The sequence below is a fragment of the Leptopilina heterotoma genome, unplaced genomic scaffold (genome assembly GCF_015476425.1).
Source record: "Leptopilina heterotoma isolate Lh14 unplaced genomic scaffold, ASM1547642v1 Lhet_293, whole genome shotgun sequence".
NCBI classification, from domain to species: Eukaryota; Metazoa; Arthropoda; class Insecta; order Hymenoptera; family Figitidae; genus Leptopilina; species Leptopilina heterotoma.
The window spans coordinates 222,897-250,813 of NW_025110998.1; the positions used below are offsets into that span (position 1 = coordinate 222,897).

General features: G+C 21.4%; 1 protein-coding gene across 3 annotated transcripts in view; it reads right to left on the reverse strand.

Moving 5' to 3' along the window:
• The window catches only part of LOC122504372 (lachesin-like), a 203,160-nt gene extending 179,868 nt beyond the window's left edge, over positions 1-23,292 (reverse strand). For 2 of the 3 annotated variants that reach the window (XM_043615458.1, XM_043615455.1), the window contains exons 1-2: positions 23,233-23,291; positions 21,428-21,652 (exon numbers count right to left, since the gene is read on the reverse strand). The gene's annotated coding sequence lies outside the window, so the exon portion shown is untranslated. Of the gene's footprint in view, positions 1-21,427; positions 21,653-23,232 lie in introns of all 3 variants that reach the window. The other variant, XM_043615456.1, reaches the window with a different exon arrangement.
• Positions 23,293-27,917: the final 4,625 nt, after the last annotated feature.

The following is a 27,917-nucleotide window of genomic DNA, read 5'->3' on the forward strand; positions in this document are numbered from 1 at the left end:
CACCAAACAATGCATATTCATCGGACGTATAAATAATGCCTGTTTAATACATAAATATACATTAGCGTCTACCCGCACCGCCAACTTCACTTGGAATATATATATATACATAGACACATACTGTCTCTCTCTCTCTCTCGCCTTGTCCCCTAAACACATGGTGTTCGTGTCCCAATCTCATCCTCAATTAGGATGTATCTCAAATTTCCCGATACAGATGCATTAGGAAAAAAATTTTTATCTTGATTTTATTCTTAGCCGTTATTTCTGTTTTTATAGTCTTCGGAACAATACGATTTGAACGCTTCAAGCAATTTTATCACGAAAAAAAGTTATTTTTTCATTTTTGTTTTTTGAATTTCGCGCCATTATAACTCTATAAGTTCCCGCCTAGGCGGCGTAAAAATTCGCTCACAAGCGAGTTGGAGCCAACAAGGTATAAGAATCAGTGACTCTAATAAGTTTCAGCTGTACGATAAATAATATTAAAAAATAGTAATAACAGGGTTGCCATTAAAATTTAATTTTTTTCCTGATTTCCAAACAAAATTTTGACCTTTACTCTGACCCTAAAGAATATTCTGATACATTCTAAAAATGATTTTTTAAATAAATATTTAATCATTATTATTTTTCCACAGAAATTAAGATTTTTAAAACAGTCAAATTCAAATCTTTTTGTTATTCAACAAGTTATTAAGAATATTATTAGAAAACAGGAATATGACCGAGCGATAAAATAATTACTTTTTATTATAAAAATATTGTTACTGCAACTTCTTCAAAATTATTTTCAGCATTTTAATTCAATTATAATTTTCTAGAATTTTCTAATATTTTCATAAAATTTCTCAAAAGAATTCAATTATTTAAAAAAAAATGTTAAAATTCATCCAAAATTCAATTATTTTCGTAAATAATAAAATTTCCACAAAAAATAAATTAAATTAGAAAAGGATTTTTAAAAATTTTTCGAAAAAATCAATTATTTAACAAAACTTTTATACAATTCTTCACAATAATTCAAATACTTCCACTAATAATAATATTTTTCATGGAAATTGAATTTTTTTAAAAAAATTTTTGATAAAATTCTAAGCAAGAATTTAATTATTTTCAAAAATAATAAAACTCATCGAAAAATTTCAATTATTTTTAAAATACTATTTTAAATTAATTATTCGAAAAATTCAATTATTTTCACAAATAATGTTTTCCACAAGAATTCAATTATTTAAAATAAAATTTTAATAATATTTATTAAATTTTGAAAAAAATTAATTATTTAAAAGAATGTTTATATAATTCTTATGACGAATTCAATTATTTCCATAAATAATAAAATTCTTATCAGGAATTCAATTTATTATTTTTGAAAATTTTAATCAAATTCGTTGCAACTATTCAATTATTTTTATAAATAATAAAATTCATCACAGAATTTCAATTATTTTTAATATAATTTTATAGGAATTGCTCAAAAAATGTTATTATTATTAAAAATTCAATTTCAATTCATCGAAAAAATCAATTATTTAAAAAAAATTTTTTTAATTCTTTGGAAAAATTTAATTATTTACAAAAATATTAAAATTTTCCACAGGAATTCAATTATTTTCAAATATTTTAATAAAATTGTTCGAAAAAAACCAATTATTTTAAATACAATTTTAATAAAAAATTTTTGAAATAATTCAATTATTCTTTCAGATTTTAATAAAATTTTTTTGCAAAATTTAATTATCACATCAATCACATCAATGGTTTTCAATATCTACTGTTTTTATAAATGAAAACGAGATTTTTTGGTCGTCAAGTTTAATTTTTCTATAGCTACTTTTTTACTAGTTTTTTTAGTTTGAAAGCTATTTTTTGCTACTTTTTTAAAACTTAATTATCGAGTGCAAAGTCTGTTCTTTAAATCAATTATTTTCAATAATTTTTGAAAATTTTTAAATCTATTTGTTTTCCATTCAATTTTCCATGAAATTTCGGGTTATTATTATCTAAAATTTTAACTAAAATTCATTTTTAAACAAATTTTTATTAGAAAATTCTACGAAAAATTCAATTATTTAAATACAAAAATAATATAAATAATTTATTGAGTAATTGAAAGTTTCTTAATATTGAATTTTTCGTGGAATTCGATTAAAATTGTATTAAAAATGATTAAAATTGTGCCATAAGTTTTATTATTTATAAAAATAATTCAATTCTTGGGTTCAATTTTATTAAAATTTTAAAAAATAAATGCTTTTTATAGTGAAATTTTATTTAAATCATTTTGAAAATAATTGAATTCCTCCGAAGTATTTTATTATTTATAGAAATAATTGAATTCTTTCGACGAATTTTAATAAAATTTTTAAAAATAATGACATTTTTTGAGGAATTCAATTAAAATTGTATCAAAAATAATTGAAATTCTGCGATTTGTTCTATTTTTTATAAAAAATAATTGAATTCCTAAAAAAAATTTTTTTTTATTTAGGAAAATAATTTAATCTATGTAAAAATTTTATTATTTCTGAAAATAATTGAATTATCGTGAAGAAATTTTTAAAAAATTTATAAATAATTGAATTCTTGTGAAATTTTTATTATTTATGAAAAATATTATATATTTGGGTAAAATTTGATTTTTTTTCTGCAAACATTTCCAACTTCTCCAAAATTCAATTTTTTAAATTAATTTTAACTAAAATTCTTCTACAAATTCTTTTATTTTTTATGATTAATTTAAAATTAAAAAATTTTAACTAATTTAAGAAGAATTTGAATTATTAAAATTTTTCAAAAATCAAAGTTCTTTAAAAAGAATACCACATTATTATTAACATTATTATTAACCCACATTATTATTCATTTAAAATTAAAATTTTATAAAATTTTGAATTAGTACCTTTTGAAGTTTTATCTATTTATGAAAATTGTAAACTCATATTTTTTAAAATTCAATTAATTTTGAAATATATGTTAGTAAAATTATTCATTAAATAATTTCTAAGTAATAATTTCATGATAGTTATTCAAGAAGTAAGTTATTTAAGAAGGAATTATTGTCTGAAATACTTATACTGTATACTTAGATATTAATACTATAAGTACATAGTTACTTTTTGTTTTCTAAAAATTAAATATTCGTTTCTTGAAATTAAATAAAATCTTGAAAATGTTTCTAAAAAAAGTATTAAGTCACATTGAATAAAGGAACACAAAGTTCTTTTACAAAAAAAAAAATAAAATAAATTTTTTGACACACATCCCTGGGACATTTTTAACTTACGACATTATTATTTTGAGAAATTTAATTGCATTTCAGTTTGAAATGGAACGTCGGAAACTTGCCTGGAGTTCTCTATCCCTCACCCACTTTCACCTCCCATCCTCCTCTACTCTATCCCTCTAGTCACTCTTCTACCATTTTTAATTAGTCTCTCACGGAAAGCTTCGCACACTTTTGCAGTATTTAAATTACCCACAAATGTACAAGTTTGCTCTTTTGCGAGATTTTTATTAGAATTAAATGTCTCACTTTTGTGACGCCGCACTATATACTCGAAAGAAATAGAATTTTGCGTCAATGAATTATTTATAATATCTCAAAACAATAAACAAAGTTGGGGAAGAATTTTTTTGAAAAATTATATAAATATTTATATATATGAAACTTTAAGATAAATTGTAAATTCATAAAAAAATTTCACAAAACTATTTATTTTTGTGATAAAAATAATATTATTGATTTTATAAAATGAAACGAAACTTTTATATTGTCAATGATGCGCATGTGCTCTATTTGCTTCATTTCATTTGTGAGCGAATTTTCATGCCATCTAGGCGGGAATTCGATGAACTGTATTGGCGCGAAATTTAAAAAAAGGAAAAATTTAATTAATAATATTATAATACAATTTTTTAATAAATAAATAAAATTCAATTAATTAGTAAATATAAAAAAGTGCAAATTTCCACCTATTTAAAAAATTTTTGAAAAAAATTTTTTTTTCGAAAAGAATATTTAATAAAATAATTTTAAAAAAAAATCGTAAAGATTTAATCTTTACGATTAAATTTTTGAAGAAAACAATTTTTTTCGGAAAGAATATTTAACAAAATAATATTTTTAATATCAGAGAGCGGTTTTGTTTACGTTCAGCAATGAACAAAGGATGTTTCTTCGTCTTGAGGTCGTACTTGAGGGTAATAAATTTAACTATTCAAAATATTTCCACTAAAATTTCCGACACTGACCACAATTTAAATCCATTTCTCGACCTGTTTAAACTTGCTCTCTTTTAATTATCGTTTGTTCAATGTGTAGTTTTCAAGAGAGTGAAAGTATTTCTAAAAATTCATGTGGCAATTTAATTAGTTTTTTTTTATGCAGTGAGTGGTTTCGGGAGTGCTCTTTTTTTTAAGTCGCGATCAATTAACTTCGAGAATGTATATTTTTTTTCCCATCCGTCATGCAAGTTGTGTATCTAAAAGTGTTCAAAATTTCGAATATTTTTAAAAACCGCGTTCGTTTGGTAATTGAGGGGAAAAAAATATTTCTGAATTTCTCTTTTTTTTTCGAAAAATATTTTAATCGTCCGTTTATTTCCGGTGAAAATCAGATCGAGGGCAACTTCCAAGATATTTTAAGGTTTGAAATATTTTTATTAATTTTAGTTATGTAATTTAAAATCTGTTTCATATTTTTAATCTTTAATATTTTTTCTATGAATAATTTATTGATTTAAAAGTTATGAATTTATTTATGTTCATTTTTTTCCCGTGGCACAGTAGGGCAAAAAATAATTTATGAATTTTTTATATTTCCTTTATAAAAAGAAAAATACAAGAGACAATAATTTTTGCAAAATTCACAATATTTAATAGAAAACGAACATAATTCAAATTTTCTGAAATTTTCAATAAATACAATATTTACAATATTGTAATAAATTTTCTGAAATATCTAATAAATAAAATGTTAGTAAACGAATGAAATTATTTTTTCTATAATTATTTATTTTTTTTACAAAATGAAAAATAAATTTTTATATACAACAAAAAATAATTCACAATATTTATTAACAAACGAACGTAATTAGTTGAGATGCTTTATTGTCTGAAAAAAAGAATTTTTTTTCTCGATTTTTATAAACGGATAAAAAAAAATTCAAAAATTGGATTTTTAAAATCCACCTCGAGGAATCGATGAGCAATTTTTCGGTTTTATTATTAAATAATTATATATGAATGAGAACAAAAATTTCATCCAACTAGAGGAAAAAAAAACTACAATGTAAATATGTATGTTTTTCGATTTATTCTTTTTTTTCAACGTTACAGACAATAAATACGTTCATACAGATTTCATAATCAACCTGACTATGTTGGATCAAATATTCGGTATGCAAATAAATCATTTCAATATCGCTTAATACAGGTCTCAATTATGTATTTTACTCGATTTATATGCTGTATGGAAATATTTGCTTTAGGATACTATATACGATTCGATTTATCATGTTCATCTTTTATAGATACGTATATATAACTATATTGCTTTTATATTGTCACTCAATTGTAAATTGAATGATATCCAAGCTTAAAAATTTACATAACAAACGATTAAATAGTTATTTACTTAATTAAATCCGAGAATTAAATTCGAAAATTTAAAATTAAGAAAAGAAATTTGAAGAAGCATTTTAAAGGAAAAATTGAGTAGTTTAAAATAATTGTTTATTAAATTTCGTGAATTTATGAGAAAATTCTTAATTTCAGTGTTTAGCAACCTTTAAAAATATTAAACGGATTTAGGATTTATTTTCATGAATTTTTTTTTTTTTTTTTTTGCTTTATAAACTTAGAAATTATTACGAATTTGAATACTTAACCATAAAAGCTTTTTCTAATTCTGAAAATAATTAAACATTACTGTAAAAAATCCAAAAGTAAATCAATTTTGAAAAAGTTTTGTTTATAATTTTTATAAATAATTAAATTTCAAAAAGTAACATATTGAAATTTTAGAAAATTTGAATTTAAAATATAATTTTCATTTAAAATTCTGAAGAAGAAAGATGTTTGAAAAATGTTAATTCAAATTTTTATAAAAGCAGTTGCAATTTTTAAATCTATATTTAATAATAAAAAATTTTGAATAATTGAAATTTCGAATAATTTAATTAAAAACAAATGGATTTTAGAATTATTTTAGGTCAACTTTCTTTTTTTAAAAAAAAATCAATTTTTTAAACAATTTCACAAAATTTATTAAAAACAACGGATTAAGAAAAAAAAAATTTGTTTAGATTTGTAGACAAAAATTAAATTTTATGAATTGCTTTACAACTTTTAAGAATAATTGAATTTCAAAAGGTTACAAATTGGAATTTTCGAAAAATTGAATTTTAAATTATTTTACTTTCAAATTCTGTAGAAATTAGTATTTTAAAAGATTTTAATTCAAATTGTTTTAAAATTCCTTGGATTTCATAAAATTTAATTTTAAATAATTGCATTTTGGAATTATTTTAGGTTAACTTTCTTTTTTCTTTCAATAATTGAATTCTCAAAGAATTTTTTAAAAAATTGATGGTAAATAATTGGTTTACAGAAGAATTCTATTTTAAAAATCTAGAAAATAATTGAATTTCATAAATATTGCTTTCATAACTTTTATAAATAATTGAATTTGAAAAGGTTTCAAAAATTGAAATTTTAAAAAAATTGGTTTTTAATGATGAAATTAATTTCTTAAACTTTCTAATTAAAATTTTTTAGAATTTCCTAAAATTGAATTGTAAATAAGTTCATTTCGTTATTATTTTAGGCAAACTTTGATTTTTTATTTGAATTATTGAATTTTCCAAAAACTTCAACATTTTTTTAAAATAATTGATTTCGATAAAAATTTCAGTTACAAATATAACAAAATAATTGAATTTTATAAATTGCTTTGACAACTTTTGAAAATAATTGAATTTCAAAAGGTTTTTATATTGAAGTTTTAGAAAAATTGGATTGTTAAGAATGTTATTTAAAATTCTAAGTAAATTAATTTTTTTTTAAATTTTAATTCGAAATGTTTTGAAATTGTTTAGAATTCTGTAAAATTAAATTGTAAATAAACGCATTTCTGAATTATTTTAGGTGAAATTTTGTTTTTTCTCTGAATAATTGAATTCTCAAAGAATTTTCTCAAAAATAATTGCAAATAAAATTAATTCAGTGAATTTTATTTTAAAATAATAGAAAATAATTGAATTTCGTGAATTGCTTTCTCAACTTTTATAAATAAATGAATTTCAAAAGGTTTCAAATCTAAAATTTTAGAAAAATTAAATTTTAAATGAAGAAATGAATTTCTTAAAAAATTATATTTAAAATTATTTGGAATTTCGTAAAATTGAACTGTAAATAATCGCATTTCGTTACTATTTTAAGTGAACTTTCTTTTTTTATTTGAGTGATTAAATTCTACGACTTTTTTAAAAACAATTAATTTCGATAAAAAATTTGATTTACAAATATTAGAAAATAATTGAATTTTACGAATTGCTTTTACAACTTTTGAATAAAATTGAAGTTCCAAGAGTTTTAAATTGTTTATAGTTTTGTAAAATTGAATTGCAAAATAATCGCATTTTGTTATTATTTTAGGTGAATTTTCTTTTTTTTAAATAATTAATTTCTCAAAAAATTTTCTAAAAAATAATTATTAAAAATGACTGTTTTAAGAAAAAATGTTTGTTAAAAGTTTTTAAAAATAATTTAGATGTATATCTTGAAAATAATTTTGTAGTAGTTACAGTATAGTGTGAATAAAAAAACCAATAAAAAAAATAGTGTCAATGGAAAAGTCAAAATTCTATCAGGAAATTAGAAAAAAAATCAAATTTTTGTGACAACTCTCTACATGAAAGTTTCGGATATTTTATGACCAGTTTTTTTTTTTTTTAAATTCCATCATAATAATTTAATATTCTTTTCAAAGTTGAGAAATCACCAGTTTATATTTTCGCGACGTTTGCAATCGTGTCAGTGGCATATAAATGATAACTGCTTGTAATTTGATGTTTTTAACTCTGGGAATATCAAAAAATAAAAGGAAAAAACTCATTATGCGGTTATAGATATGGAAGGAAAAGAGAAATAAAAATGGAAACAAATAATCATATAGGTAACACACAATTCCAGAAATAACATGACCCGATATAATAATTGTGTCATTACCCTTTATGATATCTTTGCTTGTCATCAATTAACAAACTGATCGATATTCACGTTTTCATCTATATCATTTGACACACATGCATTATACTGAATTGTTCTCAATTATAGTTCATTTGCCTTTGAAATCAAATTTACTTTGTATACTTACTTTATGCTCATATATCAATTTACTGAATATAAAAAAAATTGACCTTCAATGGAGTTGTAAATGGAAATTGAAGGTTATTCACCTTTTGATAAATCTATATATTTAATAAAAATTTGTTTTCGGAATATTAAAAAGAAATTTTCAAAAAAAAATATTTATATTTATATTTATATTTTTATATAAAATTGAAATAAAGAGTATGAATAATGTTATTTGATAATAAAATTATTCGATAATGTTATTTACTAATAAAATTATTCGATAATGTTATTTATTAATCTATTTAATTATTCAAATAATAAAAATTATTCAAATTCTAATACTCTACAAGTTTTTAAAGATATGGGAAATATATTTTATCAAAAGTATTTTCGTAAATTAATGACTGTAATAAAAATTAAATTTTACTTATTTAGAAACATTCAAATTAATTTTTTTAGTGATGCTTTATTGTACACTGAGAAAATAATATATTTGTATCAAACTTAATTATCTTTGTTAGTCAATCAAAAGTTATTTTTGAATAATAATAATAATTTTGATTCGATAAAAATTACGTTTAAATCAATTATAAAATAATTAATTCAAAATTTTTTTTTGGCTAGGTACTTATTTTTTGATTAAAAAAAAAGGTAATAAAAATTTAATTTGAAGAAGAAATAAATAAAGTTCGGAACTTTAGGAACATCAAATTATACAAATGTATTGAAATAAAAGTAGATACACTTGAAAATATTTTAGGGAAAATGCTCCAATAAATCGATAGTTGTGAAAATAAATGATATAGATGAAAATTACGTTTGAGAATTATGATGGTTAGTATTAGAGTCACGAGGCATGTGTGTAGAGAGCAAACTTTGAAGATCAAAGTAATAAATTCATGAATATTGGCTGATATTAATTCTGGACACAACATATAGTTTGACATAACACATCTCATTTTATCATTTGCTGCGGGACCATGAGAAGAAAATTATATATAATAATTTTCCACCGACAGTAGCTTTTCTCGTGTGTTTTTTGAAAATATTTTCATACGCAAGTTTGCCAAGAATTGTGTCAAAAGCAATTTGTCAAATTTTTGTTATAAATCTATTAATTAATCCAACCTGATTTCATTTATCATTATTTAACTAGCGACATAAAATTATTATTTAATTTTATCCTCAATTCATTTAGTGTTAATCTGTCTGCATTTTTATTTATCTATTAATCTATCTGCATATTCATTTCAGTATTTATCTATTAATCTATCTGTATTTAATTCTGTATTTGTCTATTAATCATCTGTATTTATTTCTCTATTTATCTATTAATCACCGTATTTGTACCAATTTGTCTATTTATCAATTATAACAATATGCCAAGCAATTAATGAAGCAAGCAATCAATCAGTACATCAATCAGTTTAGTGATAAATCTATTATTCAAACCACTTTAGTTTTTTATTATTTAGTTGCTAAATTCATCAATAGGTGAATAAAATTTTGATTTTAATTAAACTTTTACAACTAGTAACTAAACAAAAAAAACAATTGATTAAAAAATTAAGTAGGTATTTAATTCACCAAGCAATTTCTCCACAAAATTTCAATTATCTTTATAAATAATTAAATTCTTCTCTGAAATTCAAGTATTTTCAAAAATTATAATAAAATTCTTGTCAAAATTTCAAAAATTTTCTACAATTCAATGATTAATTCTTAATATCTACAATTTTAATAAAATTTTCCAAAAGAATTCAATTATTTCGAAAAAATTTTAATGAAACTCTTCGCAAATACTTAATTATTTTCGTGAATAATAAAAATTTCACAGGAACTCAATTATTAACAAATTTTTCTTTATAAATTTTTTCGCAATACAGTTCAATTATTTTCATAAATAATCAAATGTTTACAGGGATTTAATTATTTTCGTAAATAATAAAATTCTTTGAAGGAATTTAATTATTTTCATAAATGATAAAACTCATTGGAGATTTTTAATTATTTTTAAGACAATTTTAATCGAATTCCTCGAACAATGTAAATATCCTTACAAATTTTATTAAAATTCGTCAAAAGAATTCAATTATTTAAAAATTTATTGATAAAATTCTTTATGAGAATTCAATTTTAAGAAACATGCAATTATTCAATAAATTTATTTTTGTATTTAAACAATTGAATTCTAGTAGAATTTTCTCATAAAAATTAATTTAAAAATGGATTTCAGTTAACATTTTATATTATATAATTGAATATTAAAAGCATTAGAGCTTGAATTTTTAGAGATAATTGAATTTTGAAAAGGTTTCAGATTAAAATCTTTGAAAATTTGAATTTTTCACATTTTTAACTAACAATTCTGTAGAATTAATTTTTTTTTTGAGAAAGTTTAATTGCGGATTTTTTTAAAATTATTTCAAATTTTTATTTTCTAATATATAATTAATTGAAGAATTTACGAATAATTGAAATTTTGTAAAATTGAATTGTAAACAAATGAATTTGAAAATTCTCAATGAACTTTTTTAAAAATTATTAAAAATAATCAATTTATAGAAGAATTTTAGTTAAAAACACGAAAAAGAAATTAAATTTTGGAAAAGTTCAATTCAATTATTTTCAAGAGTAATAATATTGTTCGCAAAAATTAAATATTGTTCAAAAATAATAAAATTCTTCTTATGGATACAATTATTTTCACAAATAATAAAATTCATCATAGAGTTTCAATTATTTTAAATACAATTTTAATCGAATTCCTCGAACAATGTAATTATTGAAAAAAAATTTTATTAAAATTCGTCAAAAGAATTCAATTATTTAGAAATTTGTTAATATATAAATCTTTATGAGAATTGAATTTTAAGAAACATTCAAAAATTCAATAAATTGTTTATTTGCATTTTATTTTTATTTAAATAATTGAATTCTAGTAGAATTTTCTAATAAAAATTGATTTAAAAATTAATTTATGTTTAAATTTTAGATAATAATTGAATATTAAAAGCAATATAGCCTAGATGTTTAGAAATAATTGAATTTTGAAATTAATTTTTTTTTAAAAGTTTAATTGAATTGTTTTTATATTATTTGAAGTTTTTATTTTCTAATATATATTTAATTGAAGAATTTACGAATAATTCAAATTTCGTAAAATTGAATATTGTAAACAAATGGATTCGAAAATTTTCGAAGAACTTTTTTGAAAATTATTAAAAATTTTCGATTTAAAGAAGAATTTTAGTTAAAAATTCTTGAAAATAATAATTAAATTAAAATAATGAAAATAGTAATTGAATTGAAATGATGAAAATAATTTTGAAGAAGTACAATATTATAATATAAAGTAATGATTTTATCAATTTGACATTTTTAATTATTATAAAACATGAAGAAATCGAAGACTCGGAGTTATCGATCTCTTCATGTTTTATAGTTTTATGAAAAAATTTGATTTATAATTAAAAGTAAAATGTTCTCTTATTTGACTCGTACTGGTAATTTTTCAGTATAATTGGTCCGTAAATGATTCGTAATTTTTCATTTTTGGTCCGTAAAGTCCGTATTTTGAAATACTTTCACTGGTTCAAGCCCTGAATGAATTCATTAATTAATTCCTATTTTTCGTTCATCAACTAATTAATCATTATATTACTGCATTACTCTCCAAATAAGTTTGATAAATTCTCTGAAGCTAATTTATTGAGTCATTCATTGGGGGGTTATAAAAGAAAATAAAAAATAATTTCAAAATTAGTCTCGAAATTGAAGAAAATAAAGAAGATTAAATTCTTGTCCAATTTCTAATGAGGGCGGGACAAATAACAATAAATTCTTTTTTTTTCGGTGGTGGGGAAGTAAATGTAAAATGTAACCCGTGTTAACCATCTGTTAATCAATTAGGTTTCGCGTGCGACGATAACAAGCATGGGGTGTACGCCTTGTATTTAACCGTTCTCCACAGTCTGGTTTCAAATCATGTTTACATGCAAGCGTGAATACACATTTTCACTAATGGGATAAGTATATATACAGTAAGAAAAGCTATCCGTCAGTCATAGGAAAGTATGGGAATCGCATAAGTCTGTCTCACTCCCACTCATGGGATATGACTGACGTGGTAGGTTTTCGTACTGTATATACATACATACAAGATGAGTCAGACTTCTTCTTCTACTCTTCTTCGTTTTTTTTTTTTTTTTTTTTTTCGTGGAAGAGAGCTTTTGATATCGTGGCGTGTGGCGAGTTTGAAAATTACGAGAAAATCGCGTGCTAAACGATTCCGCCCCACTTTACCGATCTATTGTCAGAGATTGTAAGGTGAGAGGGAAAGGGGAGGGTGAGAGATTTGCAAAACACCGCAAATCGCCGTCATTATATGCATCCCATATTATACTGACAAGCCAAAAGTCGAGAACAAGTGTTTTTTTTTCTTTAACTACCTCTGACGGAATGGATAGCTATATATTATACAATTAATTAGCCCAACAAACGTTCTTTCTCTCTCTCTCTCTTTCTCTTGAGCTATGCATTTCTAACTACACGCAAATTGCTTGCCTTTAAAATTTAAATAGCCATCGTCTTGATTACGAGATCGAAAGATGCTGATAAAATGATATGTCTAATGTGTTTTGAATTGAAAAATTGCGTTTTTATTTTCTTGGATAACGAGCAATGGAAATTATTTCATTTCACACTTTACCTGAAAGTATCAAACTATCAAACTATAAAACAAAATAATACCAGTTTGGTACCAATCTACGTATTATCATTTCGATGCAATTTAGTATTTAATATTTGCAATTTTTTATCCCTTTGAACTTTAATAAAGTTTTCCAAAAAAAAAAAATATAATTTTCTTTTTCTCTGATTTCAAAAAAGAATTTTGACTTTTTCCCTAATCTTTGAGAATATTCCGATTCACTCTACAATACTTTCTTTTATTTTTTGAAGGAAATTTATTTCTTTCTTTTTCAAATTAAAAAAATAATATTGCGTTACGTATAAAAAATAGTTTAAAGTTTATTGAAGTGTTAAATTTCCTCTAAAAGAAATATTATTTTATACTAGAATCCGCTTTTCAATTTATTTGGATAATAATTTTCTAGCTTATCTTTGAGAATGTAAAAGGCACCTTTCAAGAGAAAAGTTTAAATTTTACAAGATGGAATAGTAATTACGTGCCTCGTGATATATGAGAGTGACAATCGTAAACTGCTCGTTAACGATATTTAACTTTTTACATTTATTAAGAAAATCTAATAAACCAAGTTATTTATTATTTTGCTTATATTCCGGAAGACAAACTTTTTAATTTTGTTTACCTTATGGCACTAATTAACAAACGAAAGGTAAAAGTTGTATAGTAATTAGAATAATTATAGTAAAATAGTCTCAAATAATAATAATAATAATAATAATAATAATAATAATTAAAAAAGGGAAGTAAAACATTACATTTTTAAACAAATTGTCCAATTGTAGCTTTATCTAATAAATCTAATTTTGTTTCCTGATCTTTTATTTGAAAAAAGTTTTGCCTGACTAAAATGTACGTTACTACTAATAATGTAAACGTACGATTACTAATTACTATTATTTTTCTTGTTGAAAAATAAATTTAACTAGTCTGAAGAAAGAATAAATAAATCATTATTATAAAAGAATCAAGTGATAATAAACTTTTTTATTAAAAAAAAAATTGAAATTTTTATTAAAAGAAAAAATGATAAAAATGATAAAAATTTTGTCTGACTGCAACTTACGTTTGCTACTTATTTAAAATTGCATAAATTTAAAATACCATTGTACGACTTAAAGTGTCTGTTACTACTGATACCGAAATTAAGGGAACTTGACGAGTCAGACTAAAACTGACTTTTACTACTAACAATTAAGTTGTAAAGTGTTGGAAAAGTCTGGCTAAAATTTACTTTTACTACTGCAATGAAAGTTACAATGGCATTCTGTCTGATTAAAACCTGACTTTTTCTAGTGAATTTAGAATAAGATAAAATTGTAAAGAGATTGTTAATGAATTTCTTAGCGATTAAGAACTCGAATAAAATTTGGAAATAAGTTTCTATTTATGTTTATTATTATTATTAAAAGTATTAAAACTATTAATGTTGTTACAAGTATGAAAATTATTTAAACTATTGAAAGTATTAAAGTTATCATAATTATTAAAGATAATAAAATTATATTAATTAAAGTTATTAAAATTATATTACAATTATTAAAATTACTCTATAAATTTTAATTAGTAAAAATTTTAACCAATTTGAATTAGTGACTGACATTTTGCTTTTGAATAAATAAATTTCACTAATAAATAAGTAGAAATTACTGATTAGTAAAATTAACTAATTTAAAAGCAAAAAGTCCTAAATTACACTCTAAAAATTTTACACAAAAAACCAGAATATTTTTATAATTTCCAGAAATTAAACATTTTTTTTCAGTATTTTTGATAATTTTCCTAAATTACACTAAAAATTTAACACAAAAAACCAGAATATTTTTATTCTTTCTAGAAATATAATACTTTTTCCAATATTTTTGATAAAATTTCCTTAATTACACTCTAAAAATTTTACTCAAAAAACCAGAATATTTTTATCATTTCTAAAAATTTAATACTTTTTCGAGTATTTTTTATAAAATTTCCTAAAGAATATTCTGATTCACTCTAAAAATTAATATACTCAAAAAACTGTTTTTCATAGGATTTAAATTATTTTAAATACAATTTTAAATAAATTCCTCAAAAAATGTAATTATTTTTTAAATTCTTTTTCAAGAATACAATTACATTTCACAAAGGACTTCAATTATTTATAAAAAAAGGTAATAAAAATTCTTTACAGGAATTCAATTATTTTCCTAAACAATAAAATTCTTCAAAGGATTTCAATTATTTTTAACATAATTTTAAATAAATTCTTCGAAAAATGTAATTACAGTCGAACCTGGATAAGCGAGAGTTCAAGGGACCGGCAATTTTCTCTCGCTTATAGAGGTTTCTCGCTTATCCAGTTTCTTAACTACAGAAGTCTAAGTCACGGGACCAGCAAATAACTCTCGCTTATAGAGGTTTCTCGCTTATCCAGTTCTCTCTTATCCAGGTTCGACTGTATTTTTTAAAATATTCAAAAATCAATTATTTTTTAAAATTCATGCTATAATGCTTTTAATATCACAAAAGTTCTTTGACAATATTCAAATCAATTTGTTTAAAATATTCAATTTTACGAATTTTGAATCATTCGTAAATTCTTCAATTAAATATACAGTCGAACCTGGATAAGCGAGAGTTCAAGGGACCGGCAATTTTCTCTCGCTTATAGAGGTTTCTCGCTTATCCAGTTTCTTAACTACAGAAGTCTAAGTCACGGGACCAGCAAATAACTCTCGCTTATAGAGGTTTCTCGCTTATCCAGTTCTCTCTTATCCAGGTTCGACTGTATATTAGAAAAAAAACTTCAAATAATTTAAAAAAAATGCAATTACATTTAAAAAAAAAAATTATTTTCAAAATTCAATTATTTCTAAACATCTAGGCTATATTGCTTTTAATATTCAATTATTATCTAAAATTGTAACTGAAATTTATTTTTAAATCAATTTTTAATAGAAATTTCCACGAGAATTCAATTATTTAAATACACATAAAATGCAAATAAATAATTTATTGAACAAATAAATGTTTTTCAAAATTAAATCCTCATAAAGAATTTTATCAACAAATTTTTGAAATAATTGAATTTTTTCTAAGAATTTAAATAAAATTTTCAAGAATAATTGCATTTTTCGAAGAATTCTATTAAAAATAATTGAAATTCAATGATGAAATTTATTATTTATAAAAATAATTGAATCTCGGTAAAAAAAATTTTATTATTTACGAAAATAATTTAATGATTGCTTTAAATTTTATCAACACTTTTGTTAAATAATTGAAATCTTTTGAAAAATTTTATTAAAAAATAGTAGATAATGAAAATGATTAAATTGAGGAAAATTTTTGAAAATAATTGAAATCTTGTCCTAGAATTTTATTAAAATTTTTGAAAATAATTGAATTTTGGAGAATAAGAATTTTATTATTTTTAAAGATATTTGAAATTTTGACGTGGCTTTTTTCTGATTTCCCAGACCTATGACAATCCTGGAAATGTTAAAATATTTTTAAAATAAAAAACTTGCAAAATTTCCATGGAAACTGCATGGAATTTCCATTTCTCCATGGAAAATGAATTCCATTTTATGGAATTTTCGACGTGGGTTTATATTTTTTTATTTTAATTTTAGAGAGCAATGTCGAAGAAAATTTATATTGCGAAATATATTGTCGTTCATTTTAAAATTCGAAAATTTAGGGACAAAATTTTAACAAAACAACTTCCTTTTTTAATTTTTGCTAACAAAACAACTTCCTCTTTTCAATTTTGTTAATTTTAGAGTAGAGTAAAACAGCTATTTGGGTTTTATATTAAAAATTTTAAACTATTGAAATTATTTGTCATGTAAATAGAGGAATAATAGAAAATTACAAAAATTTATAGCACTTTTTACAAAAATCGCAAAGTGATTTTTTTTTAAGCTTAATTACTAAACTTTTAGTAAAATTTTAAAAAAATTCCGATTTATAGCGTCGATGATAAAAAAATGTCTTTTTCACCCCACTTTATTCTAATATTTTTTTTTTTATTTAAAATTTGAAATAATAAAATTTGTGCATTATTAACAAAAGTGGATAACGATTTTTTTTTATTATTATTATTATTTTCAATTTTTTAAATTTTTTTTCTTAACACTGAAAAAAATAAGCTTGCTCTTATCCTGCATTCTTTCTCGTTTTCCTTACATTTCATGTTGCATTGCATTTGAACTTGCATGGGCTATATACGGACATGCAATTCAAGTGCTTCGGGGGGTGAGAAAAAAGAGGGTGAGAGAGAGATAGAGAGAGTCGAAAAAGAAATAAACAAGCGCCTAACTGAAATCAGGAATGTGAAGTGGATGGTAGTTTAAAACGATTCCCAACTCTTTTCCTGCGCGAGTTTCATTCTTTTGGGTTCTTCCAATAGACGCATTCCTCTACGGAAGTTAAAACTGTACGTCCTCTTTGTACCGTTCCTAGAAGGAAGAAACATTGCACACATACATATATACAAAAGTTCCTGTTTTCTAATAATAGAGTCAAATAAACCTCTTTTTATTTTCTTATTTTCAAAAAAAAAAAAAAAGAATAAAGATTTCTTACTTAATTAAAACTCAGTAATGTTACATAATACTCTTTTTTAAATTAACTTTTTTCTTTCCGTATAAAATCATCTACTGCAAAGAAATTACTGAATGTATCAATTTTGGATTTATTTTTAGATTTAAATATTTTGATATACTTTTAATTTTTTTCTCTCTTCAAAATTTAAGTATATTTGAAATTTTAAATCACTTGTAATACTTAAAGAAAAGTATTAAATTGCGATAAATTGATACCAAAAATGTGGACTAAAAAAAATTGATCCACTTTGGTATTAATTTCAGGGTTGCCACACTTTTGCTGATTTCAAATTCCCAGACTTTTCCAAGTTTTCCAGATTAAAAAACGAAATTTTTCAAGGTTTTGAAAAATAAATTTATATTCTACAAAATTAAATAATTATTATTATTTTTCCATAGAAATTAAAATTCTTCAAAAGATTTAAATTCAAACCTTTTTAAAATTAAACAAATTATAAAAAATTGTTATAAAACATGAAGATATCGATTCATTATATCGACTCATTATCACTTCAATTCAATTATTGTTTTCCATAATTTTTAACTAAAATTTTTCATTAAATAATTTATTTTTTAATAATTTTTGAAAAAGTTCCTTGAGAATTTTCATATCTATTTGTTTACAATTAAATTTTATGAAATTTCGATTATTCGGAAATTCTTCAATTAAAAATATATTAGAAAATAAAAACTTTAGATAACTTAAAAAAAATCCAATTAAACTTTTTAAAGAAAATTATATCTACACAATTTTCAGTTAAATGTATGAAAAATTCAAACATTCTATTAAAAGATTATAATTTAAAACATTTGAAAAATCCAATATGAAATTCATATTTAAATCAATTTTTATTGAAAAATTTTACGAGAATTCAATTATTTAAATACAAATAAAATGCAAATAAATAATTTATTGAATAAATGAATGTTTTTCAAAATTGAACTCTCATAAAGAATTTTATCAATAAATTTTTAAATAGGTAATTAAAATTCTTTTGACGAATTTTTAATAAGATTTTTAAGTATAATTTCATTTTTCGAGAAATTAGATTAAAATTGTTTTAAAAATAATTAAATCTCTGCAAAAAAATTTGATTTAATTGAGAAAAGTTTTTGAAAATAATTGAAATTTTGCCAAGAATGTTATTAAAATTTTTGAAAATAATTTAAATTTTGCCAAGAATTTTATTAAAATTTTTGAAAATAATTGAATTTTGGAGAAAAATTCTATTATTTATAAAGATAATAAAAATAATTGAATCTCTGTGAAAAAATTTGATTGAATTGAGAAAAGTTTTTGAAAATAATTGAAATTTTGCCAAGAATTTTATTAAAATTTTTGAAAATAATTGAATTTTGAAGAAAAAGTTTATTATTTATAAAGATAATTGAAATAATTGAATTATTGAGACGAATTTATTAATAATTGAAATTCTGCGATGAGATTTATTATTTATGAAAATAATTGAAAAACTATAAAGTTTTTTATGATTTATGAAAATAATTGAATCTCTTTAAAAAAAATTTGATTATTTATGAAAATAATTGAATTATTGCGAAGAAATTTATAAAGAATTTGTAAATAATAGAATTCCTGTGAAATTTTTATTAATTATGAAAATAATTGAATGTTTGCGTAGAATTTTATTCAACATTTTTTTTAATAATGTAATTCTTTTAAAAAATTGAATTATTGCGAAGAAAAATTGTAAACGCTACTTTTTTAAAATTGAATTAATTTTGAAATATTTAAGTAAAATTATATTTCAAGAATAAGCACAATAACTTTAGAAAACAATAATTTTCCAGGATTCCTATTAAAATTCCCCGACTTTTCCAGGTTTTTTTCAAGGTTTATAAAATTCCCTGATATTTTCAGGTACTGATTGTAATTAAAATTAAGAACCTAAATTTAACATTTAGAATCTTTATAATTTATTTTTTCATACTTTTATACTTTATACTTTTTATACTTTTTTCATATTTTAATATTTTTTATAAAAATTAAATTAAATTCTTCTTTAAATTTGAATTAATTTAATTAATTCTAAATCCAGTTCAAAAGGACCCAATGTGCCAAAGGAAGTTTAAATTCCTTTTTTTTAATCCAAGTTTTGAAAATAAAATATTGAATCGAATTCAAGAAAAAAAGTTACATTCTTTAAAAACCTTTATTTTGCATCTAATTTTTACAAATTTTTTTCCTTTTTAAAAACTTTGCGGACTTTAACCTTATTTCTGTAGTACATTATTTTTTTCTTCAGTATATTATTTTTTTTAAAGTAGGTACAAATTTTTTTAATTTTTTTTTTTTTTTTTGGTTTAATATTAAATAATAGGGTCAAGATTTTCTTTTTTGTTTTATTACGGTAATAAAAATTGTTGGCACTAGACGCTACTGATATCTGCTTAACTATCGTCTAAAACATTTAAAAGTTTTACGTCAAACTTCTCGGGAACGTTTAACCTTCATATACATATATCAAACTTGAAAATTTGTTTCGAAATTGTCGCCATTCATTTCCGTTTCCTCGTTAGTCGCAAGTTTCAAGACCTCATTAAATAGTATTTATAATAAAATGTTGGATTTGAAATATATTTTGTTTATTTACACAATATTTTATGTTTTAGAAAAAAGCATTAATTTTTAAGGTATAGAAAATTCCAATTTTTTAAAAAAACTAAAAAATTATGTATAGTTTTATTTAAATCGAGAAAAAATATTTAAAATATTAGAAAATTATTTTGAAATTTATTGAAACTTGGTTTTAATTTTATGCAACGTTTAATGAGATTTATAAAAATTTTCTACTAAAATTTCGCCTTTTTCACATTGTACTTAAATTTTTATTTATTATTACTTTTTTATTTGTTATTTATTATTACTTTTTTATTTTTTATTTGTTATTCCTTATTTTTCTTTTACTATTTTTTATTTTTTCTATTATTATTATATTATTATTGTTTAATTGTTATTATAAAATTATTAATATACACGGAGAAAAATATTATGTAATTTTTACTATTTAGAAAGTAAAACTGAAACTGTCTGCAACTTCTGCGCATTTCTGTCAATTTTTACTATTTTGAAAGTAAATTTCGCTATGCTTGAAGTAATTTTTACTAAAATTTTTAAATTTCAAGTAAAATATAGAAGTAGTAAAATATAAAATAGTTTCTCTAAAAAATTAGTAAATTAATAAAAATACTGCATTTAAATAAACACAAATATTTAATTCGAATAAATTAACAAGTATACAAAAAAGTAATGAATAAAAAAATAGATTAAAAAATAAAATCCGAAAAAAATAATAAATAGAATAAAAAATAGTAACAATGCATGAGCAAGAAAAAAAATTACAATAACGCAATTAGAAAATGGAATTAAAGTCAATAAGTGATTGATTAATGGTTCTTTTTAACCACGTTCGTTTTATGTTGTTTCATGCGAAACAGTGAATGGAGCACGCGATGGAGTTGAAAGAACGAGATTTTCATTTAAAGTAAACAAAGAGCTTTGCTTGAATGTAACTACTAATTTTTTTCTCTTTTCTATTTTTTTTTTTTTTTTTTTTTTTTTTTTTGCAATAAGATGAGGAAAAAAAGGACAAAACAAAATTTTGAATAAAACAGAATGCATTAGGGAAACGAGAAAATTTTTGTTAAAAAATTAGGAAATAAATCTTTTAAGAAAAATTAATTTTCGGTTTTTTTTTATTTTTAATTTCAAATATTTAGATTTAGAATATAATTTTGTTTTTTTTACCTTGATTATGTAACTTGAAAATAATCCGTAAGATCGGCTAGCAAAATAAAATTTCCAGGAACCACTGAATTGTAACAATAACAACAAAAAATAACGAACTTAAACAATTTTGTCCTTTTTAGTCGAAGAGCACGAATAATTTTCGCGCCATTCAATATCGCAATTCATATTGCACCAAAAAATTTTTTTTTTGATTCACTTACAATTATTTTTTTTCCTTTTTCTCTGTGTAATTATTAAAAACGAGTTTATTTTATTCCAACTGTTTAAATATTTTTTGTAATTTTTTTCTTTAAAAAATTTGTAAAAAAAATTTTACAATTTTTATCAAAGAAAATTATTTATTATATTTAGAAACTATTATTTTTCTTTACAAAATCAGTAAAAAATAATTTTCTAATTTTTATTAAAGTAAATGATTTATTATTTCTAAAAATTATTATTTTTCTTTAAAAAATCTGTAAAAACTCATAATTTTACACTTTTTATTAAAAAAAAATTATTTTAATTTCTAAAAATTATTATTTTTCTTTAAAAAATCTGTAAAAAATAATTTTACAATTTTAACTAAAGAAAATTGTAAAATTATTTGAATTTAATGATAATTTTACGCAATTATATAAATTTATTGTATAACTTAAAATTTAAATTGAATTGCCATTGAATTTAATAAAATTTTTTTTCAAATTGTAAAATTAATTATTAATTAAAAATATTAAATTAAAAAAGTACAAAAAAAAATAAATGCATATATAAAATAAAATTGCAATGCTTTTGTTATTAAAAATTAACAATGTATTTACATTTTAAAAATTTACAATTTTCGGTTATTATATTTTAATTAGAATTGTATTACGAATTACGATTTCGAGAGTAATTATTATTTTATAACATCATTAATTCACTTAGTTTAATATAAATGAATCTATTGAATATATATTTGCATTGTTTCAAATGAACATCGCTTAATTGAATGTGGTAACCTCTATCAACAATGCGTCTTTGTTATATAGTTAAAATTAGGTCAACGAGTACTAATTAACTATAAATATTTAAGTAACCGCGAAAATCTTGAACAATTGTTAAAAATATACTCAATATTAATACAAAAAAAAAATATATTCAACACTTATTGAAATTAGTGAAAATTTCTGATGGAGTAAAAATAAAGTCTTATTTTATTTATAGAATCGAAAAATTATTTTTTTTTATTATTTACTAAGAACGACTAATTATCATATCAGGAAGTTAAAAAAATAAAACTAAACCAAACTAAAAAATTTGTTTGGTTCAAATTTATTTCTTGAAATTTTTTTTTTAAACTAATAATTTAGACTCTAATTTTTTTTATTTAACTTGTTTTTTAATTTTTGGTACTTTTTTTATTTGATTGAAATAAAAATTTTCTCTGGGTGTATATAATTTTCTTTCAATAAATTAGATTTGCAACAAATAATGAAATTCTAGACAAAATACTAAATAGGTAATAAATTATTTATTAACACAAAAAAAAATTGTTTACTAATTTCACTATTAGTTTAAAGTTATACACTGAGAAAAATTTTTTTTTTATCCAAAATGAAGTAGCGAATTAAAAAAAAATATTTTTGGATTAAACATATTTTATAATATAAATAAAAGTAATTTTTATTGACTCAAATTATTGAATAAAAATTATTTAAAATTATGATGTTTAATTCAAAAACAATTTTTGGTTGACAAGACGAAACTTCACTTTGCGAATTAAAATTCACGAATAGAAAATTATAAATTATAAAAGTAAACATAATATTGTTGAAACAAACCTAGATAATAAAATAAACCCAATTTTTTTAATTACTTTTTCAAATAAAATCACTTTCTATTCAAACACGTTCAAAAATTAATTTTTCAAAAAAAAAAAAATAAATAACTCTCTCGTTAATTTTTATAATACGAGAGGAAAAAAAAATTAAAACTTTATTTTCAAAAGTTTTCGAGAGGTAAAACTTTGAGTCACGTGCTCTCTGTCTCACGTATTGTAAACGTCTTTTATTTTTGAGAGGAAACTACACGAGCGCACTTTCTAGTACCGAGTCCGATCAGAAACTGAGTTGAGAATGATTCCCCACTATGTTCTTTGGAGGCAGGACGCTTCAGTAATCCGACGCGCGACTTTGCTCCGCCTCTCGGTGGGAAAACCACCCCCGAAGTATTTGCGAATTACCCCAGAGGCCGATTCTCACAGTTGTCTTAAGGCGCGACCGCTGGCCTGGGAAAACGATTGCAAAAGCGAGACCAAACGACAGATGGTCACGGTGCAACCAAATATATATATACGTATATCGACTATACTGATTCTATCACTTTTAAATAATACATTTCAGACATTTTTTTCTTTCCTTTACTTCTGTGTAATAAAATCACTTTTTATATCCTTTAATAATAATAATAATTCATGAATAAATTACAAATGGGAATTATTTTTCTCGCAATCAGCAAGTAAAATTTTTTTGAAATTGAAAATTTAGACTGGTATATGGAGTTTTTTTTTTTTAAAAAAGGAAAGAATTAAAATTCGAGAAGCAAGAAACATGAAATGAATTTCTATTGGATGAATATCAAAATAGCCCCACGTTTTCACCAATTCCTGACCCGAATTTGTTATTAATTATTGTTAATTAAAAAAATATTTTATAGTTTCAATATTGTCGATATCTGACTATTCATTGAGTCGTACTACTTAACGTATTCGAATTATTACAATATTCAAGGAATAGAATATTCTTCTTCTAATAATAACTCAACTCTAAGTAGTATGAGTCAATGTACTGTCATACAAAAATCTACATTTGAAAGCAAACACAGAAAATTCTTTTAATAATAATAATAATAATAATAATAATACTAATTAAACTCCAAGTAATATAAGTCAAAAGTATAGTTACATGAAATTGAAAATTAAAAAGGTTAATTTTTTTTTAAATTCAGCTTCAAGTTATACAAGTAAAAGTACAATCTGAACACTATTCGACTTGAAGTTGAATTATTGTTAAAAAAAATAATTTTCATTTATAATTTGCGGATTTTCGTCTGACCATACTTTGACTCGTACTACTTAACTTATAAAATTATTAATTAATTCTTATAAAATTAACTCAACTCCAAGTAGTACGAGTCAATGTACAGTCATAAAAAATCTACATTTGAAAGCAAGAATAGAAAATTCTTTTAATAATGATGATAATTAAATTCCAAAATTAATACAAGTCAAAAGTTAGTGAGATGAAATCGACAATACAAAATGTAAAATATTTTTTTTAAATCCAACTTCAAGTAGTACAAGTCAAAGTACAATCAGACAAGTTCGACTGGAAATTAAATTATTGTTAAAAAAAAAATAATTTGCATTTTTAAATTACGAATTTTCGTTTGACTATACTTTGACTCGTTCTATTTAATGTAGAATTTTTACTATATTTAAAGAATTGAATAATCTTTTTAAAATAATAACTCAACTCTAAGTAGTACGAGTCAAAGTACAGTCATACATTATCTACATTATTGACAGCAAACATAGAAAATTCTTTTGATAACGATAATAATGAAATTCCAAATAAAAGAAATTATTGTATAATTAGATAAAATCGAGAATTCAAAATGTAAAATATTTTTTTTTCAAATTCAACTTTAAGTAGTATAAATCAAAATAAAATGAGAAAAATTCTAATGGAAGTTGAATTAACAAAAAAATACTTTTCATTTTTAAATTACTTATATTCGGATTTTCGTCTGACTGTACTTTGACTCGTACTACTTAAAGTCGAATTAATAGTATTTAGCGTTTAAAACTTAACAATTTAACAAATTTTGCTTCCTCATATGGAAGCATTGTTTCTTATTGACAAAAATACTGTCATTTTTTGTTCAAATGCAATTTTTAATTGTTTAAAATTTTTGAAAATTAAATTTTTTACACCTTCTAGCGAAACGAATTTAAAATTTAATTTGTCTTTTTCTTTTAAAATACAAAATTAGAACATTTGGCTAACTTTTGTTTTGACTGTCCGTAAAATTATTTAACTATTTCTGTAGAAAATGAATAATAATTCAGTTATTTTTTTACTGATTTTCAATTAAATTTGACTGTTAATTATTTATTCTTATTTTAGTATAAGATGCACATCATTTCTGTCACTGCTTCGAAACAATAATCCATATTGTTAAAAGAACAATAAAAAGAAAAAAAGAATATATTTATCTATTACTATAAATAATTGTACGTTTAAATATTCCAATAAACTCAATAACATGAAATCGTCTTGATGGTAAATTTAGAAACACAATTATAATGACAAAAGCGAATTAGAAATCTTGGCATTAATCCAATTATCCGACTTAGGAAAAAGTAAACTTTAAAAATAACTGAAAATTAAAATCTTTTTTCTGAATAATAAAATTAATTATTTATAACACTAAAAATAATGATAATTATTATTGCTGTTTTATTTGTAAAATTAGGCTAAATTTGTAAGTAGGTGAATGATTTTCTTGTAAACAGACTGAAAACAAAATTTTTATCATCTACAAGTTCTGAACGTAGGAATGAACGAAATATATTTTTTCATAAAAAAATATTTTCAAAAATCAGTGATTGCGATAATAATTGAATATTTTGAAAATTTATAATTTAATTTATCAATACGTGATGTGATATTTTATTAATTAAATGCTATTTTCTTAAAATACTGAAGCTATTGTAGAAATAAAAATTTATTTATTAAGTAAATAATTTAATAATTTAATTTTTTAAATAAAAATTATAAGATATAAATAAATTTTTGTTTAATTCAACTAAACATTTATATGATAATCGACAAGTAATCAATTATTTGAATCAAATAAAATTTTTTTTCTTGTTAAAAATATTTCCATAAATTACTGATTACCGTAAAAAAAAACTAAAATTCTACATATTATTTGAAAACTTTAAAAATTATTTTTTTTTTTGAAAGTGACGCAAAATTATTGTAATACAAATTTAATTTCAAGAAGAAATAAGTAAATTTCTTTCACTTTAACATTCAGAACTTTAGGATCATTTAAAGTAGGTTACATTTCACTAAAATAAATTATTTTATGATGCTATTTTCGAAAGTGAAACAAAATTTTATTTATTTTATTTATTTTTTTTTTATTTTATTTTATTTATTTATTTTTTTATTTTTTTTTATTTATTTTTTATTTATTTATTTTTTTTTATTTATTTTTTTTATGTTTATCCTATTTTGTAAAAGTGTTTAATTTTTAATATAAATTTTATTTTTGATTTCAGTTGCAAGTTTTTTTCCATCGACTATATTGAAGAAAGAATCAAAAAGTCAACATCAGTATTAATGGTTCTTATGTTAGTGAAAAATTAATCATATTCGCGAGTTTAAAATTTTTTGTTCCCAGTTTTTAACTTCGTTTTAGTTATTTAGTTTTCTAAAAAAAAAAATTTGTTTTTCTTTGTAAAATTTAACATTCGGTTCAAGTGTTTTTAATTTCTAAAAATTTGAAATTTTCGGTCCCTTTTTTTAAATTGCGATTAAAATTATTATTAATATTGTTTTTACTATTTTATTTTATTATTAATATTTTTATTTACTATTTTATTTTATTTATTAATATTATATTAAATATTAAACTATAAAATGTAGTTTTTTTAGTTTCGAGTGATTTCCAAAGTATTAGAAAGTTTTTCAGTTAGTGCGTGAGTGTTTTTTCAACAAAAGGGTTTATATTTGTGTGTGTGACTCTGCTTCAGGATGGAGATCAGGCACAAGAAAATACGAACACTTGTAAGTTTTTTATTTTTTTCTCATCAAAATATAATAACCAAGTAATAATTAATTTAATTAATAATGGAAATTCATTTTTTTTCCTCTTTAGCAAGTGTTTATTTACATTCTTTGTTCAAATAATTTCCATTTTAGTTATTTTCATATATTTTTTCTTATATTTTCGTATTTAAGTTTTATCCTTATTTTTTGTATTTTACTTTCGTTTTTATTTGAATTTGATTTCGTTTCCCGCATTTTCGTATTTGTTTTCCATATAAGTATTAAAAAATAATTTTGTTTTATAAATTTTCTTCAAATGAGTATTTTTCTAATTAAATTCTTCATTTAAGTAGTAAAAACCAAGTTTTAGTCAGACAAAATACCTAAAGGAATTTTTTTCCAAAGTATAAAAAATTTCGTTTGTTTTATTTTTCCAGTCAGGAGAGGAAGGGAAGTCATCTTCTGGTCCAGTCGATGCTGTCGTCGGTGAGTCTTGATTTCGTAAATTTAATTTTAGATTTACTCAAAACTTTATCGATGTCAAAAAAAATAATTTGGTATCATTTTATAAATTGACCCACCGATATAAAATTGCCAATGTTTTATTAACTCGGTTACCTCTTTTTTTTTGTTCTCTTATAAAAATGCGTTTTTAAAAAATTGTGACTTTACTGCGCTTGTAAATA